General features: G+C 37.7%; 1 protein-coding gene across 8 annotated transcripts in view; it reads right to left on the bottom strand.

Moving 5' to 3' along the window:
* The window catches only part of NEDD1 (NEDD1 gamma-tubulin ring complex targeting factor), a 257,109-nt gene that overhangs the window by 180,262 nt on the left and 56,883 nt on the right, over nucleotides 1-19,964 (bottom strand). The gene's annotated exons all lie outside the window — the stretch shown is intronic.

The raw sequence follows: 19,964 nt of genomic DNA, 5'->3' as shown, positions 1-19,964 counted from the left end.
ATGATAATCAAATGGTAACGATCTGCAGGAGATGTTTATAGCAAGCTGTTTTTCTCCTAAGTTTTTTACACCAAAGGGGTGTCTTCTTAATTAGTTAGTCACGTGAAATGTGCTGATTCAATGACCAATCAGGTCTACCTGTAGCGAACCAAGGTATAAAATAAGAGGATTCAATTAATGGGCTGTTTTTTAGCCCTTAGCCTTCTGATCTGAGTCTGTGTCATTTCTGACTCAATGGTGACATAAAGATCTACTAAAAGTTTTAGCATTTAGTAATGACTGAAAAATCCTAGTATTTTTCATTTAGAAAAACAGCTTTCCAATTTTTTGTAACACAAAGGACTTCTGTATCAAATAATCTGTGGTACAACTCTCTACAATGATTCAGAAGGAACTATTAGCATTTAATAACTATCTTTAAACATCTCTTCTGTATCTGCTCCCTATATTTTGGTCCATTATCCCTCAGGAGTGGCTTCTTCTGTCTGAAAAAAACCCTTCTGCCAGAAATCTGGCAGCCAAGGCTTTGGCTTTTCCCTGCAGCACTTTGAGGGAAGTACAAAGCAGGCCAGAAAAACCTCTGGTGCAACCTTTCAAAAAGATATCACATCAATCTCTTCAAGGCTATCAAAGACAACAGCTAATGAGACAGAGCAATGTCCAACCACACCAAACAATGGCAGGGGGAAAAAGCTCCCTAAATTCACCTGGTTAGTTCATGCAAAAAGAAGATAAACTCAACATCATGTAAATGCCACTGGAATTGCATTGTTATCATCCATTCTCACCCTCCACTGAACCAGTTATCTTTATTCACAGGCAGGCACGAAGACCTTGAAGCCCTCAGTAGCACTGACAGTGCAGTCAGCACCTCACAGGCAGCAGGTTCCCCCCCTTTACAGATGGGCATCTGTGGTAACTAGAGCTAAAACACACAAAGCACGCTTGCTGAGTTGCACACTTTGGCACAAGACCTGTAGGTTTTGCCCTCAGACCACTCCATATGCCTGAAGTCCTCTGAGACAGAGCAGGAATCACTACATCCCCAGGAAGAATAACTGTAGCTGGGTTATTATCCCAAATCTATCAACTAGTGGGACTTACAGAAGCAAATTTACCTAGAAGTACAGAGTGTTGAATATATCTCAGCATAGGCAACAGTGAATGTAAAGTGTCTACCTTTTTCTGTTTTCAAACCTGTCCAAGTAGCAGATGAAGGAAGGATATGATCATCTTTGGACATACAGACATCTCAAATATCTTCAGAAATGCAGACACTTCCTGAGAATCCTTCTTCTGAAATAGAATTTCTGCTAGGAGAGGGTAACATATTAACTTTCTTAACTTGGCCTGTTATCCAGCATCAGAAAATTTTAAATCTTTAAGTAGTGCAGGAATGAGAAATAATGGCTGACAGCAGCGTCCTTTAACTCAGATTCAACATTAGCCCTGGCAGTGCCCATTTGCAGTACATGGTAATATATTAGCACAAGAGAAATGGAAATTCTTGGTATTCTTTTCACTATTTTTATAATATTGAATCAGATTCCTGGCAGAAGAAGAAGTAGCAGTAAAAGTAGAAATATTCACCCAGAGTATCTGAAAAATAAAAATATATTTCAAGACACTTCGTTCGTGGTTTGAAGAAAACAATCTGCTGACATCTGGTATGGATCTGCTGGCTGAATTGCTTTGATTACTAATCTAAATCCAAGTCTTTTTATTTATTCATTTACTTGTTTATATCATGGTTATAAAAATGTGTTTCATAATAAATATGGAGAGTGACAACACAATGCTGATTAACAAATGTGATGTTCTCAATTTCTTTAACAGATTTCATTTTTTAAAAGGAATTGTGTATCTGCAAGATTGTCAGTCCTAAATTTTATCCATGCCTTTGCTGTCACTACTTGGTTTTGGCTTTCTTTGGATATGCTAAATTTATAGGTGTTGACAAAGTATTAAGAACTACAAGAAGAAAGTGTCTGTGTAGAGTGCTTCAGCACTTGTCAGGCCACACCTGGAATACTGTGCTCAGTTTTGGTCCCCACTACACAGGCAGGCTGAAGAGGGCCAATAGAAGAGCCACAAAGAATATCTGGGAAGCCTGCCATGAAGGGAAAGGCTGAAACAACAGGGTTTGTTCATCTTGAGAAAAGAAGCCTTAGAGGAGCTGTTATCACCATGTTCCAGTATTTAAAGGGTAACTACAAAGAAGAGGGAGACCCCCTTTTTATAAGTCATGTGTAGAAGAAAAGGAGTAATATGAACAAGTCACTCCTGGGGAGATTCTGGTTGGACACAGGAATAAAGTTTTTCACAATGAGAACAATCAGCCATTGGAATAACCTTCCCAGGGAAGTGGTGGATTCCCCAGTATTGGGCACATCTAAGATTCAGCTGGATAAGGCACTGGACCATCTATTCTTGAATACAAATTCTCTATAAGACCCTTTTACACAATTGAAGACAACAATTAAAGTTGTGTGTCAAACTTTCCTTTCAGTCTTCTATTCTTTATACTTAATCAATCCAGCCCTCAGCTCTTTTGCTGCTTTTCTAGCTTGGTGTTCTACAGAGCTGCTTTCTAGCCAGACAGCCCTCACTGTGTAGTGTTGCATGCAGTTATTCCACCCTAACTGCAGAAATTTGCATTCACCTTTGCTGAAGGCAAGGTTTCTCCCAGCCCATTTCTTCAGCCTGTTGAGAGCACTCTGAAGAGCAGCTCTGCACTCCAGCAAATCAACCACTTCCCTGCAAAAGAGCAACACTGAGCAAACTTACTGAGATTGCATGCAATAAAACCATAATCAGGTTGTTATGAAGGAGATAAGAAGTCCTGGCTCCAGTGCTGAGCCCTATAGACCTTCCAGCAACTGGTGATCAGCTGGACTTCACACTGACCCTAAGCCTTTAGGTGCAGCAGTCAAGTTCTTTTCCAGCTACCTTAGTCTGCCTAATCAGTATCTCATCCGTCTAGCCACCAAGGAATTACTGAACTCTGAACTCCAGGGTTCTAGTCCTGCTATTTACCTTCCTCACCACCACCTCACAGTGTGCAGCTGGAGCTACCATTGACCTTCCCATGCTTCACCAGGTCCTCTTTACTCATGAGCACCACACCCTTCTGTGACTGATGGGACAGCACTGCATTAAACCAGATCCTCAACACAACCCAAAAATCTCCTTGATGTCATGTGCCACATCATGTTACACCCTCCAGAAGATGTTGACAGGTCAAAGTTGCTCACAAGAAATAATATTTTGAATCAAGCTTCCTCCCGTCCTCTAAAGGTTTCAGATAATTCTTTCTTCTCACACTGTCAGTAGCAGATGCTCGCTGAGAGCCATTCCTGTTGGACTCTCCTTTGATCTTGACCAGCTTATTACTCCTTCCAAAACAAATCTGGGTCTGTAAATTTAAGCCACCGTTGGAGCACAAGCCTTTCTTACATCTTAGCAGCTGGTATTTCCAAAAGAGTCTGCATGGTGTGAACCATCCCATACCACATTTCTGCGCCCCTAAAGAGGTACCCAGGCTCTACCCCGACTTTGTATTCTTTGTTGCTTCCCATGTACTGCGTGTTTTTGTACAGGTAGATGGACCACCAGGGAAAGCATCAAAGGTTTGCTTATAATTCTGCTATTCAAATACTTTTCTGGCCCTCATTCCTCTATTTCTATTTGCATTTCAGTCTTCATTTCCTGAAATGAATACTCTTTAAAAATGGAGTTTCATTGAAAGAGGTGATACCCTAACTGAGGCTCAAACTCTTCTCCATAGGTAAACAAAAACACATACATGTGTAAAGAGCAATAACCCCATCACCTTCCAGCCAGGCTGCTCATTTTCCTTCACTCCTACAGTCAGAAAGAATACCTTGGAGAATGTAAATCTAATCCATGCTGGTGTAATGCTACTTGAATCTGGAAATTATCTGAAGGGATATATCTAAAAACTATTAATGCAGCTTTATCAAAGCTTTTTAGACAGATATTCAAACTTAAGATCGTATGTGAAGCATTCTTCCCTGAGATGATCCTCACATTAGACGGACATTAATTTATGTTTCTATTTTTGAAGAACAGATCAGCAAAACTCACAGAACTCCAAAGGTATACAAGATCCATGATTGCTCTTGTGATGAACTACTGAAATTACAGGAAGACAAATATAGATGGTTTGATTATGAAATGAGATAAGGATGTATATTACCCTTTTACCATATGTTTCAACAATGCTCCTTTTTCTACTTCTTCATATCGCTGTGAAGAATTTTCTAGAAAAGATGTTGTTAAAAACAAGTACAGTAACCTGCTGAGTACTGAGAATGAGCTACTTTTATATCTGAAACTTCCCACTGCTCCTAAACAGATTTGTGACTCCAAGCAGACTCATCTATCTCATTAACAAGAAGTACTATTAGGGAAAAACAGAAACCTTTGAATTTAATTAAAATTCAAGTACATTTTGTCTGAATGCACATTTTTATTTATGTTTTTACATACAAAAGGAAGAGCATTATAAAGTTCTATCTATGCCCTTGTTTACAGAGAAAAAATAATCAGCCAATGTTTTGAGGGAGTGATAGTCAAATAGCAGGGGAAAAGGTACCAACTATTAAAATGTGTCAGCTCCTGGTTATACCTGATCTTTGCATGCCATGGTCCACTCCAAAAGTTACCCAGTGGAAAAGGATGCATCTGCTACCATACCTTCAAAGTGATACTCAAATGTGTCATGCTGTAAATAAAAACAGTTCAGATGCAGAGGTGCATGAAAACCCACTGAAAAGGTTTTGAATGGCTTTGGTTGCAACCCAAACCCTTGAATTCCAACTCCTGTTAACATTATATGACTAGTAGGATGTACCAATTTGAAAGTCTTAATCATACAATTATATTTTTAAGCAACCTCTCAATTTCAGAGGACTACTTCACAATTAGTTTCAATAACTGGTGATCTTTTTAGACTGTTTTCATAAGGTGAAACACAAAACCTAGCCACTGTAGGATTTCTTTTCATTACATGTTCAGTGGGTCTGTAATCCCATTTCAAAAGTAAAACTTCCAAAAATACAAATTACACAGAAAATACCCAGAGGAAAAGAAAAAGTGCTGGAGAGAGAGAAGAACAGCGGGAAACCTTACAGAGTCCTTCAGTTACAGAAGACAAAACAGAATAAACATAGGCCTAAACCAGAGTAAGTTTCAACTGTTCTTCATCTAAATCCCAAAATATTTCTACCAATACTAAAAGCACACTTATTTTTCTTCCCCACAAAGTCAGTAAGGAGAGAGATTATCCAGAGAGGTGCACAGGATTTAAACTGGTAAAAAATTCTGCCCTCATGCTCACTGTTGTACATTTCTGTTTTTCACAATAACTGACAAACACAATGAGGTCTAAATAAATATCCACTGAATTACAGATGCTCTAACCCTACAAGAAGAAAACAAACAAAAAAAAAAAAAAAAAACAAAACCAGCTGAAAGCCAGTTTAAAAAAGCAATCATACTGAACCCAGCAATAACTACTTCAGTGTCATAAGGGACCCTCTACTTCAGAAGAAAACCCATATGAGGAAGCCCATGCAGATGGTGGGTCTATCCTACAGCATGAGTATTACATATTACACTTGAAGAAATTAGTGTTTTGACCTAATTTCCCGAGATAAGTCCACTGACTTTTACTCCTTCTTTGATGAAAGAGAATCAAAGGGGAGACATCGGTCTTGCTCCTCTTTTCAATTCAATTTCTTCACATAATTTCTATGCTATCCAACCACTGATGGGAGAAATTGCTGAGGAGACCCTGTGGTCATCCCTGCACACCTGAGGTGGAGCAATTTTGAATTCCAAGAGGCATAGCTACCAAGTACACCCCAAGACAGCTTCTAGATGCACAGCTCCTGCAACCTGAACACAGCCACTGGACAGCAATAAAGGTGACCCTAACTGAGGCCAAGAGAAAATTTCCCCCCGACTCAGAGCTTCATCCTTAGCAAGCAGAACGATAAAACTAATTTCATCTGAGCAAATTGCTACCATGATGCAATGGGAAAGAAAGACAGGGTGATATGACCAGCCCCATGTTTAATGACTGCTTCTGAACTAGATAACATACAGATAATGGACTCACCCAGCCTCTCTCAGGAAGCATACACTGCCCAGTCAAAAGCACTGTATCAATTTACCCACCCAATACCTGCAAAGTTACTTCAGTGCTAACAAGCAGCTCCTGGACTGCAGCCACACTGTAGCTTGAGAACGGTGATATCCTAAAGTCAGACCAGCAAGGTCCCAGTGCTAGTACAGACCTGAGTGTTAAAGAGATCAATACCCAGCTCAGAGGTGATACTCCAAGGGCCCAAGATGAAAAGGGCTGGAAGCCCAGTCTCAAAGCAGGTTAGAGACCAGCCAGGAAAAGCAGCAGCAATGATGGCCCTGTAATTTATCAGGGTCCTATACCTTTGAGATCCAACTTTCTAGATCAGGCTCCACCAAGACAGCAGGCCCAGCATAAATGATGAGCCTATCAAAAATCATCCAATCTTTTTTTTTTTTTTCCCCTCAGATCAAGAGGCCATCTAAACCAGCAGAAAAGAGGTCATATTTGGAGAGGGAATATAAGAAGCAAAACAAGTATGGAACGGTCATTTTCAAGTCTTACCTTCTGGCTTCCAGTTAAGACCATTGCTTTCTTTTCACTGTAGGCAGTCTTTCCATTAAATTCTACCCCAACAGAGTACATTGGAAGCTATAAATACCAAAGCAAAGCAACAGTCACCTTCTACCATTTCCATGGCTAAAACCAACTCATTTTTATAGAAGTAACAGCCTTCTAGCTCCTAAGGTACAATACTGACTTTCCTTTGTGCTGGCAATACCAATTCACTACCATACTGCCATGAGCCATTGATCTGAAAACTTTTTAACTTTCACATATTCAACAGAGGCTGACATTAACCTAGCATTTACATATCATTCCAGACAGGACACCTTATTTCTAAGAGTCCATGAGTCTTCTTTCTAATAAAGAATATTGGCATTGAAGTTTCTCTCATAAACCCAAATATCGTATGCCAAGGAAATTACTATTTATTTTCAGAAGAAGCAGGATCCTGAGGAAAAGAAAAAAAAAGAAAAAAGAAAAAAAAAACACAAACCAAAATAGACCAAAATCCAATTAACAGCACACAGAAACAAACACAACAAAAAAATCCCACCCACATACAACCACCTCAAAATTTGTACTGTTCAATTAATTTAGGAAGCAGAGGAAAAAAAAAATTTGAAAAGGACCAAACTTCATGGAAACTTATTCCCTCAAGTCAGGATGCCAGAAAGTTGTTCAACTTTTGCTTGCAAACTTCAGAATTCAGAATCTTTGGGAGTTCCCTACTGTAGAAAAGGCAGAGCTTTAAAAAAACTACAAGAGTTTAATTAGACATCAAGTAAGAGCCTTTTCCCAGCTCCACCCCCTAGGACATGTTCAAAGAAAGTTGTATTTCAACTGGTAAACAGAATTCTGGAGAAGGAGCATTAACTTTCAATACTTTTCTTCTACAATCTGACAAAATCAGGCAAGTTGGAAAACTCTACTACATATCTCTGAAATACACCACAACATTTTGATGAAAACAGTTTTGTGCTTGTATCTTTGATCTAGGATCAAAGTTAGCACCCCAGATGAATCTGAACCAAGTATTCAGGTATTTCAAATGCTGAATGACAGACCAACTGAGGATTAAAGGTCAGGCCAATAGCTTGAAATGTAGTAAAAACAGACAATGCTGAAGTACATTTAGATCTTCCGTAAATAGCCTTCTGGCTTGCTATGAGTTTACTCAAAGCAAGACAGCATGATCTGTTCAAGTTGTGCTCCAGGCTGGATGCTGCAAGACAGGGTTGTGCTCATGACTACAATATCAATTTGCTACATGATCTATTCTTTTGGATTCAGCTGTATTTCACTACTGACAGAGCAGATTTATTCTGCAGCTTTACATTACTATCATAGGACTAATTCCCTATGTCCAAAATGCTTTCACCTGCTGGTTTTTCAGACAGCTGGAAACAAACTTGAGGCTTCCTCAACAACTGTGGTTCCTCAGGGCCCATATAGGAAATTGTTACTGCTCACATAATAAATTCCCTGAGTACAGGATATCAATAAAGCCAAGAATGCTCTTTCCAATGATTTATTTAGCTGCTGACTTCAAGTTTCCTTTCCGTGTAACAGCTTTTCTGTTATTTAATCAGAGATAAACAAGTTTCTGAAAGGTTCTTCCCCTCTTTAGGTTATCAGATACTTAAAGCACTAAAAATAGACCATTAAGGATCATTCATGGTCTTAACTCAACAGGTTTTGAATGAGTTTCAAAACACCACACTCTTTATTACAGGCATGTTGGAGCAACTAAATATAAGCAGTATTTTCACCAGCATTGCCAGACCCTCTCTTTTACATATGCTTTTTGTGTTAATTCCTGCCTGCAATAACCTATCTGCAGCATTCAGCTATGTGTGTTAACCAGTATTCCTCAGTACAATATCACAGAAAATAATTAACAGTATTTCTACTCTTAATATCCCTCTGATATTATATAGGACTGTACTGATATTGCACAGATACTACTTCAAAATATAAGCATATTAAGAAAAATAGCCCAGGTACACACACCAAATAAATCCAAAAAGGCAAAAAAATATTATTTTTGTAACAATCCCATCTTGAAAAACTAAGCTTTTTCAAGTTTCCAGAGGGGGTGGTATTCACACCACTGAAGCTTACATAGGCAGCTGGTATCCTGTGATTTCTCAATACTCAACAGAGAAATAAAAGCTTTTCCAGGAACAAATTCAGAGCAGAGACCCAGTATAAGCACTTTCTAGAAAAAAAATTCTCTTAGAAGTAAAGAAAACATGGAAGAAGCACAAGAGAAACTATCTGACTGAGGCTTTGTGGTTCAGACTGGAACAAAGAGAAACAATAAAAATCCTCATTATATCATACTGTGTCTTCAGGCTGGCAGAGCTCAATGAATCAGAATTCCAATATGACTGGATTACTGCCTTGTCATATTCTTTGAGGAATCCTAGTCTCAGCAATTCTGAATGATGGCCACAGGAAATAGATTTTGTGGATATTTTGATAAGAATAAGAGAGGTCATATCCTCCCAGCATAGAAACAATAATGTTTATCTAGTGTTTGGCTTCTGCAGTTATACAATTTAATTAACCTCACGACAATACCAGCATGATCTGTGACAGAATATGAGACTTCAGCTGTCTCACTGATTTCAGTTTTGTTGTGAAGTTTCAAAGCAGTGATTTCCAAAATTGAACAGAGAGAGTGCTGTCATAGTCTATGAGATTTCTGAACAATCCAAACTCATACTGTGAATTACCTTCAATATGCAAACTACTGATCAACTATATTATTTGTTATTATGCCAATGTAAATGATATCTTTTAATGTTACCAACATATAGATTGGCACTGTGAAAAGGAAATAATGTTGGTTTATGTAATCCAAGAGTCACGGGTTTCAAGGACTCAAGGATTCATGGATGCCCATCACCAGGGTAGCTAGTCATCTTATTCACAGTCCTGTATTTGCTTAGAGAGCAGATATCTTCAAGATAAACTACTTGGGTCCTTGACTTCATTTTATGTAAATTATGAGATCATTAGTATGAATTATGCATTTTGCAGGAGACATGCTTTTATTACAGTTTGCACTATGAAGAGCAACTGTAACACAATTCACCTTGAGAACATCTGAAAGTGAGTCAGAGCATATGGGAAGTAATTCACTGTAAGTGGAATACAGAATGCAGATATTCCTGCGGAATGAAGATCAGCCTCTAGAATTTCAGGCCTTTCTCAAACAAAAGACTTTATGACTTTTCTGGTATTATTCAGAAGGTATAACACTTTCTAGATGAGTTACATTATTCAGGAATTTTTAACAATTACATTCTGTCTTACTCCTTCCCTTTTATTCTTAAAGGGAAAAAAAAATGTCAACTCTTTTAATTAGAGCAAACAAAAATATAAAAACTTTGACACTATTAGATTTTTTCAGTTAAGCCAGTTGATATGCTTTTGCTTGATCCTGGCCCAAAACATTTCTGCACCCAGCTATAAAAACACATAAGATTCAGCTGGGTTGCAGACCATGTAAGAATCCATAATCCTGCTATAGCAATTAACAACTCCAGACATCAGTCATAGCCAGAATGGCTTCATGAAGGGAAAATCTTGCCTATCAAACCTGATCTCCTTTTATGACAAGGTAACCTACCTAGCTGATCTAGGAAAGCCAGCAAACATAATTTCTTTGGACTTCAGCAAAGATTTGATACTGTGTCTCACAGTATCCTTCTGGACAAAATGCCCAGCTCACAGCTGGATAACCACATCATGTTATGGGTGAACAACTGGCTCACAGGCTGGGCACAGATATAGTGAATGGGGTCACATCAGACTTGACAAACTATAAATACTTGACAAACGATAAACTTTCACAAAGCAGGAATCTTCCAAACATTTTCCTGGAAACTTGTGCAGTTTCTCCCTTGAGTAGGGATGCCTGCTTGTTTGTTACTCCCAAGAGGTTAAATGAAGAACTTTGTGTACATTATCATCACTCTGGTGGTAAGTTACATTCAACTCCCAGTCAATACAACTGGGTTTTGCTAGTTTTAATATAGGAATCTTGATATAGAGTACTGTTTTATGTCATATTGTAATCTACTTGGAGTTCTTTAGTTCTATGCTGTGTAGTAAGTAATTCTGATTAAGATCTTTCATCTGCTATCTCTTGACTGTTTAATATTCACTTTTATAAATACATCTGGTTTGCCATCATTAGAACTTGCAGAGTGATTCCTTCATTTTAAAGTGTGATCAAGTCCTGAGGCTAAAGCAGGGCCTCCACTCATCCCATGACAGCTGGCCAGTGAAATCAGATAAGCAATCTGCCTAATACCATGTGTTGGATACAGATAGTAATGTGTTACGCCTCATTTATTGTTTTAATTTTGTCTGTAGATTTGTATGGCTAAACTGCAAAAATTTGCCTTCACCTGTGGGGTAGGAGGGCAGGGGAAAGGTTTTCTCTAATGCTTGCTATGGAAGAGTAACTGATGACTAACATTTCTTAAAGGAAAGGGTGAAAAATGGTAAATGCAAAACCACAGAAGTGCTATAGTGACCTGGAACAATTTCAGAAGGGAAATGGAATGAAGGGCAAAAATTTTTCTGTATTGTATTATAGAAGTTTCTTCAGTTCAACCAAAGAATAATCAGAATAATATAAATAGTCTTTTTGGATTAATTTGCAGTCCATGTCTGGTCATCTGTGACTGGATTTCAGTCAACAGGAGGAAGAGTTTCAAGAACAGAAGAACAAGTAAAGGAACTTAACTAACTGTCCTTCGAGCAGCTAAACCAATTAGCCTGGTGTCTCCCATGTCCCTTACAAACCCCAGTTTTCTTTCATATTCTTGACATCTGTCATTGTAACAGCCCATATCCACACAACATGCCCACAGCCACACCCAGTCCATACAGATTTCTTGATTCAGACTAAGCCAGTTGATACACATCTGCTCAATTCTTGCCCAAAACACTCCTGCACACAGCATCACATACTCAAGTTTAATCCTAGACTCCCCAACACAGGATTCATGCTCCCTTTTCTCCCAGAGATGCATCAAGCCACTTCTAACAACACATACTGAAAATAAAGGTCGTAAAAGCAGGAGTCTCCCTTTGTTTTTCACAACGGGGGCATAAACATGGGTTTCTACTCCATGTCAACACCAATTTTCATGCAACCTCTAAAACCTCAAAATTTTTAGGATCTTACTTTAAATTGGCAAAAAGATGCATTACCTATTAGAGCACAGATAGAGACGGAGTAATGGCATATGCCTAATTTCCTTAGGTAGGCAGGCAACAGATCAGGTACAAGGATACATTTTTCAGAAAATGTTTATGTCACTCTGTGTGCCATCTAAAATTTTTGAATCTGTATCTTATCACCTAATGCACATTAATTTGAAAATGGCAAACCAAGGAAGATTGCAAATATAAAATTTACTCAAAAATATTTTTGAGGCATAGTACACATCCCAACATTATGCAGCTAATTTAAACAAATAAATAAAAGCTGTAATATTTAGCTATATAACAGCAATAAAATTGCTAGCGATACGCTTTGCTGCCTTGACAGTAAATCAAAATAAAAGATTTTTTAAATGTTTCCCGTCATGTAAATGAGCCAAAATGCTGCTTCCTGAATAATAAATATTTGGACTGTGCTGTGTTACAGCAAGTCCCTATAAACAGAATATGCAGTTAACAATAGATATAATGGAAAAACTGACACCTGAAGCAATTTTTTTATGTTGCAATTTTTCTGAAGGACTAGAGTAAAACACTGTATGACACACTGCAGCGAAATCCAAGGAAATAACTCAGCATTTAAATTTCCCAAAAGAATGACAATTTTGACATTTCCCTTAAGAAAGTTCATGATGTACAGTAGTTTTTGTTCTGCTTTCCGCAAGGAAAAAATTATCAGAATAATGATAGTAATTGGTAAACAGATGAGGGAGAAATCCCAGAAGCAATCTCATATTAAAAGGCCACACTACATATTACTGAGGAATACTGCTCTACATTTTTGGTTGACTCATAGATGAATTTTTTTTGCTCTGGGTTGTTTGGATTGTTTTATTTTCTTCAAATGAAATTTTCCAGAAAGCAAGACAACACATTAAGAAGGTCTCAACAGGTCATATAATCCCTGGCAAGACCAATCACTTTTGCTACAGATATCCACACAGCTTCTCTAACTGAGGCTTCCAGCAGCAGAGATCTCCACAACATTCCCCAGGCATTAGATGAGGTCATCTACCCCAGACACTTTCAAAAAAGTAATTTCCTAACATCTAACCTGAATCTCTCTCAATGCAAATTAACTTTTCTCTTCTCCTGCTCTCAGTAGGCCTTGTAACTGCTCTTTCTTCCCTCTACTTTTCTTACGTTTTTGATTCTGTTGTTTATCCCACTTTTCTTTAAATTCAGTGCTCCAAACATGACATAGAAATTATACCAAGATCCCCTTGTACATAACATATCGAAATGCTATTTATAAATTATTTTTAAACAGCAGAACAGTTTGGGTTCACATTTAGAGTAACTGTATCCAATACAGTTACCAAAAGCTATTCTTCAGTATTTTCTAAGCTAGTGTACTTTTACCTTGTGATTGTGCAGCTAATTGTTCAAAAGTGTAGCACACTACAAAAGTCCTTACTAAATTTCTCCCGACTTCTTGTAGACTGTTGCTCCAGCATGCTTATCTTAATCCTGTCCTCCAAACTTCTTGCTGTTTCCTCCTCATGGCCACATGCCAAGTAAAGAAGTATGCTGAGCAGACCCAAACTAAACACTCCAGACACACATTCAGTCCCCTGTTCAACAGCAGATGCTTCACACAATTAGTCTGCACAGATTCCTAACCTACTGGTTGATTCAGTTTGCAGCTGTTTCATCTACCATGCTTTTTTTTTTTTTCTTAAAAATGCAGCATGCAAAAAACAAATCTCCAGGTGTTAAAGGCAGGTTTCATCTCATCTACAGCCTCTCTGACTCTAAAAGGCCTGCACTTTTACAAAATTAAATAAGACTGGCTTGAAAAGAGTTGCCCTCAGTCAAGATACCTTTTATGTGTTGGTTTTATTTAATTTTGTCAAAGATTGTAAGCTCCAGCACTTTACTTGAACTTAAGTTAGTTAAATTGTCTGCAATTCCCTCATCTTCCTCTTCCATTCTCTTGCTTTTTTCCATCTTTCTGAAAATTACCATCTTCACTGAAAATTCTGTCAATGTTTTCTTGAACAGGAATATTTTACCCATTTCTCTAAATGGGATGACATTCATCAGGATCAGCCAATAAAACAGTAATCTCTTTCTTCATCTTTTTACACTTACTCATTGACAGTAATCATGCCAGCTACATGAGAAGATCACCATTAATTCCCTTTTCCACCTATAATGATTACCCATAGATTTCCACTCTCCAATTAAGTGGCACTCTGGACCTCAGAGCATGTACAACCTTGACAAACTAATGTCACTCCTGTTAATAAGGCGACATAAATATTCAAGCCCCTGAATCCCTTTGCCAGATTTTTTTATAGCATGTAACTTTGACAGTTCCTCCTCTTTATTTCTCATATATCTTGTATGGGATTTAGAAATTTAAGATGGGCAGCAGACTGCTGCTTTTTTCTCCTCTCTTCTTCCTCCTCAGCAATCATGAGGTAGATATCAATATGTCCTGATGTCACCAAAGATACGTATTTCAATGTCATTATGCCATTTTTTTACAACACTACTTTGACTGTCATATCAAGTTCCCAGAAGAGATCAAAGCTACATTCCCATCCCACAAACTCAAAGCATAATTAGCATAATTCTGGCTTACCTTACCAAACTAAATTTTAACAATAAAACCCCCAAAAACCAAAAGCCCAGCTGGAAAATGCAAATGTAAATCTTGGCTGTAACAGCTGTGTCTCCCTACCCAAGCAGGATCTGCCTCTGATAAACCAAAGCAGGTTTTCATCTCTAACAAATGAGACACACAAACCATGTCTGTGACACTTTCACCCTGTCCTTCCTCCCTGACATACAGGAACTCCACTTTTCTTTTCAGGCTCCTAGGCAAAAACCTACATGTGGTGTGCACTCTCAAATGTAAGCAACTAGAAATATTTTTCAATGAAATAGGAACAGATCAGCAGTAGTCACTTTGCAAAGAGTATTGAGACCTCCAAACCTGAAAACATAATCCAAAAGTAAATCTCAAGAATATATTCAATTGTATTTGGATTTAAATTCTTATGAAAGTATGTTAGAAAAACTAAACAAGGAGTCTTCTATTCTTGTTGTTGAAAAAGATAAAAGGAAAGAAAATTAGAGCTTGTTGTTTTGTTGTTTGGGTTTTTTTAAACCTTGATACTTCTAAGAAGCCATATCTCAAGAAATCCTGCTCAAATAACCTTAATTCCATTAAAAAAAAAAAAAAAAAAAAAAAAAAAAAGTAACACAGCCCTAGACTTTATCTGTGCTATTTATTTTTAGAAACTTGTAGAACTTTTTGATACTGTAGTTAATTACGACTTAGCAGGGTTTTTTTCTCTACACTACTTCATGCACTACACTTACTAAATAATTACAGCAAATGTCCCAAGGTCAGAAACCAATGTCTATAAAGACAGTGACAAGAGCCTGTAAACAGCAAGAGGTATCACAAAAAACCTTTTTTTAACAGAAAAAGCACATATATGTTTTACAAGCATCCATAAACCCCACACCAACTAGACACAGTACACATATGGATGTGTACACACAGAAATTACCAACTAGACACAGCACATGGCCTAAGTTTACCTAAGACCTTTATCTCAATTTACAGAGATGCCGTACTGAAAAAAAAATGGCTTCAGTGGAATCTGGGGTGGCAAGTATAAGCAGCAGCATTAAAACAAGGATCTTAGGAGCCATATTAAATTTGAACATCCAGTAATGGCAGGGCTTCGATTTGTAAACTGGTGGGCACAGGAAATTCTACAGAAAACCAAATGTCTTTTTGTTTTCCCCCATCCCCAATAATACATATTAAATCAAGTTTACATATAAGGATACTGCTTCTAACAGTCCTTTGGGAAAGGAGGAAGGGTTCCCCCTTTTTCTCATCAAAACTATAATATTGTAATTTAGAAAAAAGCCATGAGAGATTATATGATGGATAACAAATAGTAATGGCAATAACTTTTAGGAATTACTAATACACAAATTTTTCTTGCCTGAAAGAACATGGGATATGGGGATTTCTTGTTTGTTTGACTTTGCACTATCTCAGCCATATTCTTTTCCATGATTGCCTCATCCAATAAGATGTAGCTGTCATCTCAACCATGAGACCAGCCAAAAATTAGCCCCATAGGTGGGAAGGAACCTGAACTGATTAATTTGTTAATCAAGATGTGAAAAGCCATTGGATTGCCTCTAGCCCACCTGTAGTAATTAATTATATAAACATGCCCCATAGAAACCTTCCAAGGGGATTCTAACACCCACGCCCCCACAACCCATTCTCAAATGCTGTGTTATGCTAATTCCACAAAATACACAAAAATTCATTGAAACTGTTAATGCAAAATGCAATTGCTAATAAGAAACATTAGTTCACTATTAATATTCACTTCCTTTGCCTGAATCTCAAAACCAGGCAGAAGAGAAGCACTTTGCTTCTACCCTTTCAGAATTTCTCTTTTGTCACTGTCTTAGTATTGCATCAACATAACTCATGTATTTGGGGTTTTATTTGGTCATTTTTTTATAAAAGATATTTGGCAAAGTCAAATATCACTCACAATATACCAAAAGCATAAATATTAGAAACAAAAAATTAAATTATATGAAATACACTATAATATCAGCAAGGCTCTTTCTTCTTACTATGTAGAACCTTTTATTAAAATCTAATACTAACACCAGATTAATGTGACAGCCATGAGTATACAAACCAAGTTACAAAGGAAATAAGCTTTTATTACTTTTCCAAAGATACGACTAGTTTAAAAGTAAGAGAGGGATGATGAAAATTGCTCTGAGTGGGGAAAAAAAACCCAACCAAACCAAAAAAACAGAGTGTTTTTGGAAAAAAAAAATTCAAATCGCTGAGCAGTTAATTGGATTTCCAGGCTTACATTTAATATAACAATCCTCCTTACACAAAGTCTTTACTTAGGCTGTGTATTTCCCAATGTACAAGCCAAATACAAGAGGATTTAAATAAAACTTTAACATTTGAGATGTTTTAATTCTTATCATGGAGTTAAGCACTAGTACACAATACCAATACCGGCAATAACCAGGGCCAGTAACAAAAGATAGAACTGGATTAGTCAGATGCCAAAAACCATGCATAACAACACACCTCAAAATAGGTTTTGTCCTGCTGGAATTCTCCAGCAAAGTGCTATGACTTCAAATGCAGCAGTTGCAGAGCTCCAGCTGGAATCATCCCTCTCAAAACTCATCAGACATTGAAGTGAGTCACTCTTTATCATTCACATTAACTATAGCAAGTTTTAGCGCTATTAGTGAAGTTGAACATTAAACTTTTTCTAAACCATTGAACAGATGTTCCAGCCTTTATGTTAGCATGACTTTTTTTCTAGTTGCTTCTCTTATATCCTACCAGAAACCTGTTGTTCTGGCAACTCCACACAGGACTTGAACTTCATCCCAAACTTTTCTGATCTCCTTCCACCTCTACAATTCCTTTTGCCAGATCCCTTGCAGAGGGCAGCAGCAGCTGACACCTGTGCTGCTAGCAGGGTGAGCTCTCACAAGGAGATGGAGAGACAAGGCTACAAAAGTGATGGCAGCAGAGCATAGGAGGGACATTTTTCACAGGTGGACATGAGCACCAGAAAGCACAGTGGGATGGGGTGGAGTACTGAGCAGAAAGGGGCTGGACACAGCTCTATTTATATTTCAGAAATCCACTGTCATAGTTTAATAACATACCTTCAGAATGATCTGTAATTAAGCTTTTTCTCTCCTTTATTCCTCCTTGCCCTTAGAGGACACTTACTGCATACCTTTCTGCCCCATTGGAGTCCCATGAGGCTGGGAATGAAAGCAATAGGGTTCTTTATTTTCAGAAGACATAACTGCAAATGGCTTCCAGCTGAAATATTATAAATCTTTTCAAGTGACTTGATATGACTCATTTGCTAATGTCGTAAGCCTATGGCACAAAGCATCTTAAAAAAATATGGTTTTGTCTAGCTTCTTATTAAATAGAGTCAATTTTTATATTACCATATTTTTGTTTTCCTTCTGCATCCCAAATAATCTAATTTCTCAACAATTAAGCAGTTTGCTTTAATATACTCTTGCTGCTTAAACAGAAAACAATAGAAGTAAAAGGGTATAATCTTCATTAGGTCAGTGATAGTTTCAATAGGTTTCAATAAATTAAAAATTTCATGATATGCAATTAAGCAACTTTATTAATAGAATTGCCATTTTCCTCAGTCTTTTGGCTTAGTATATGCCAATCATTATATTGAGACATACACTCATTCATGCACATACATATGATTTCCACCTACAGCCTCCACATTGTCCAAACCCCGGACTGGTTCAGGGGTTCCGTGTGGCGGTAAAGTCTCTCCTCCAACCCGTGCTTCCAAAGAAAACTCAGCAGCCTCTTGTTGCTTGGTCTCAAGGCAGTTTATTGCTAGTTATCTAAAAGATTGTCTTCGCGGGCTGCAGCCGCTTTGGTCAGCGGCCCAGGCAGAGACACACACACTCCTGACACCCTCACTGCCTGATGTCTTCTTCTTCTCTCTCCCCTCCCAGGGCTGCTGCTATCTTTTATATGATACATTATGTGATACATGCTTACAGTTTTTCCCCAATACGTACTACCTATATTAAATGGTGCTCTTCTATTCTAAACCAATCCATAAGTGCCAACATCATCAGGAACATGGAAGTAAGGAAGAAGAAAGAGGATAAACAGGACCGGCCTACATTCCTCCATCTTAAAACCTCTGACCCCCATGTACAAAGTAAAAAACCCCCTGTACCGGTGTTAAAACCCCCTTGTACAATACTAAAAAATTCTTTCCACTACTTTGTAACTACTTCTACTATAATATCTTAACTTTTGTGACTTCTTTTTCTACCTTCAAAGTTGGTAAATCATTCCATGGCTCAAACTCAAAATCACAGCTGTTTCCAGCTGCCTGCCAGGGTCTCAAATGCCTCCGACCAGGGCCTGCAACCTCCAAAAATGTCTGAGGGACATTTTGAGTTCCAACACCACATGACTTGCAGGTGAGAATCAGTAATGTGCTTCTGAAAGCCAGTTAAGAAACCACACCTAAAAAATAACTCCGCATCCTGGACAACAGTGTAAGAATCACCCTTTGGCTGTGTAAGTAAAACACATAGGACCGTATAAGTAATTAATTTTCCTAATAAATCAAATCCTATTTGTTTTCCAGCTACAGAGCCTGGACATGATTCAGAATCTGAAATGCCATGCCACAGTACAATGCTGCTCCCATACCTGATAGAATACTAGTCTACTCTAAAACTTCATGTTTCCAACTTTGTAGAAGAGGGAGTTATGTTATGAAACCAGCAAAAAAAAGTCCAAAAATGTTATGATTGTCTATTTTGCAGAAGGGAAGCAATTTTCAGCCAAGTAATTGGTACATTTTCTTAGTGCATTATGTTTCTCAAAACATGTTACTGTAGGTGGAGATTAGCATCCCTTTTCTTCAAGAGGAAAATTACTTGTCTTCTGTAGTGACTGGAGCTGTCATTCCAAGAGCTGACGAATGTTAACAATCTCTAGAGGTGTTCTTTACAAACATCTCAAAAATAAATAAATATATTCAGAACAAGGATCCAATGACCAAATAAAGGTTATAAATAGAAGGAAAATACCACTATTTAAATATTCAAATGCATCCTGTATCCATCATTTCCAACATAAGGAAAGCTATTTTTAAATAGCTAAATTGGCATATTAACAACTAATATGGAACATTGCCAGAGAAAGAACACAAATATTATTTATTAACAATGAAAAAAGTTAGCTGTATCTTCTATTTTGCAGATAACATCAAAGAGGAAATGAAAATAAACAACAGTTCCATTCCAGCCATCCAATCTAGTAATCTGTGCAGACAGATTAGCAAAACCCTTACATCTGCAATTTAAAAATGCACAGATATTTTTCTTTAAATCTTTTTGTTGTTTATCACATCCTCACTGCAGGTTCTTGAAACTTTTTCCACTGCTTGCAACAACAAAACATGAAGCTGCACCTCCTATCCCATAC

Source organism: Taeniopygia guttata, chromosome 1A (genome assembly GCF_048771995.1).
Source record: "Taeniopygia guttata chromosome 1A, bTaeGut7.mat, whole genome shotgun sequence".
In the NCBI taxonomy this organism is placed as follows: domain Eukaryota; kingdom Metazoa; phylum Chordata; class Aves; order Passeriformes; family Estrildidae; genus Taeniopygia; species Taeniopygia guttata.
The sequence above is the reverse complement of the archived record's forward strand: the minus strand, read 5'-3'. Positions and strand labels throughout refer to the sequence as shown.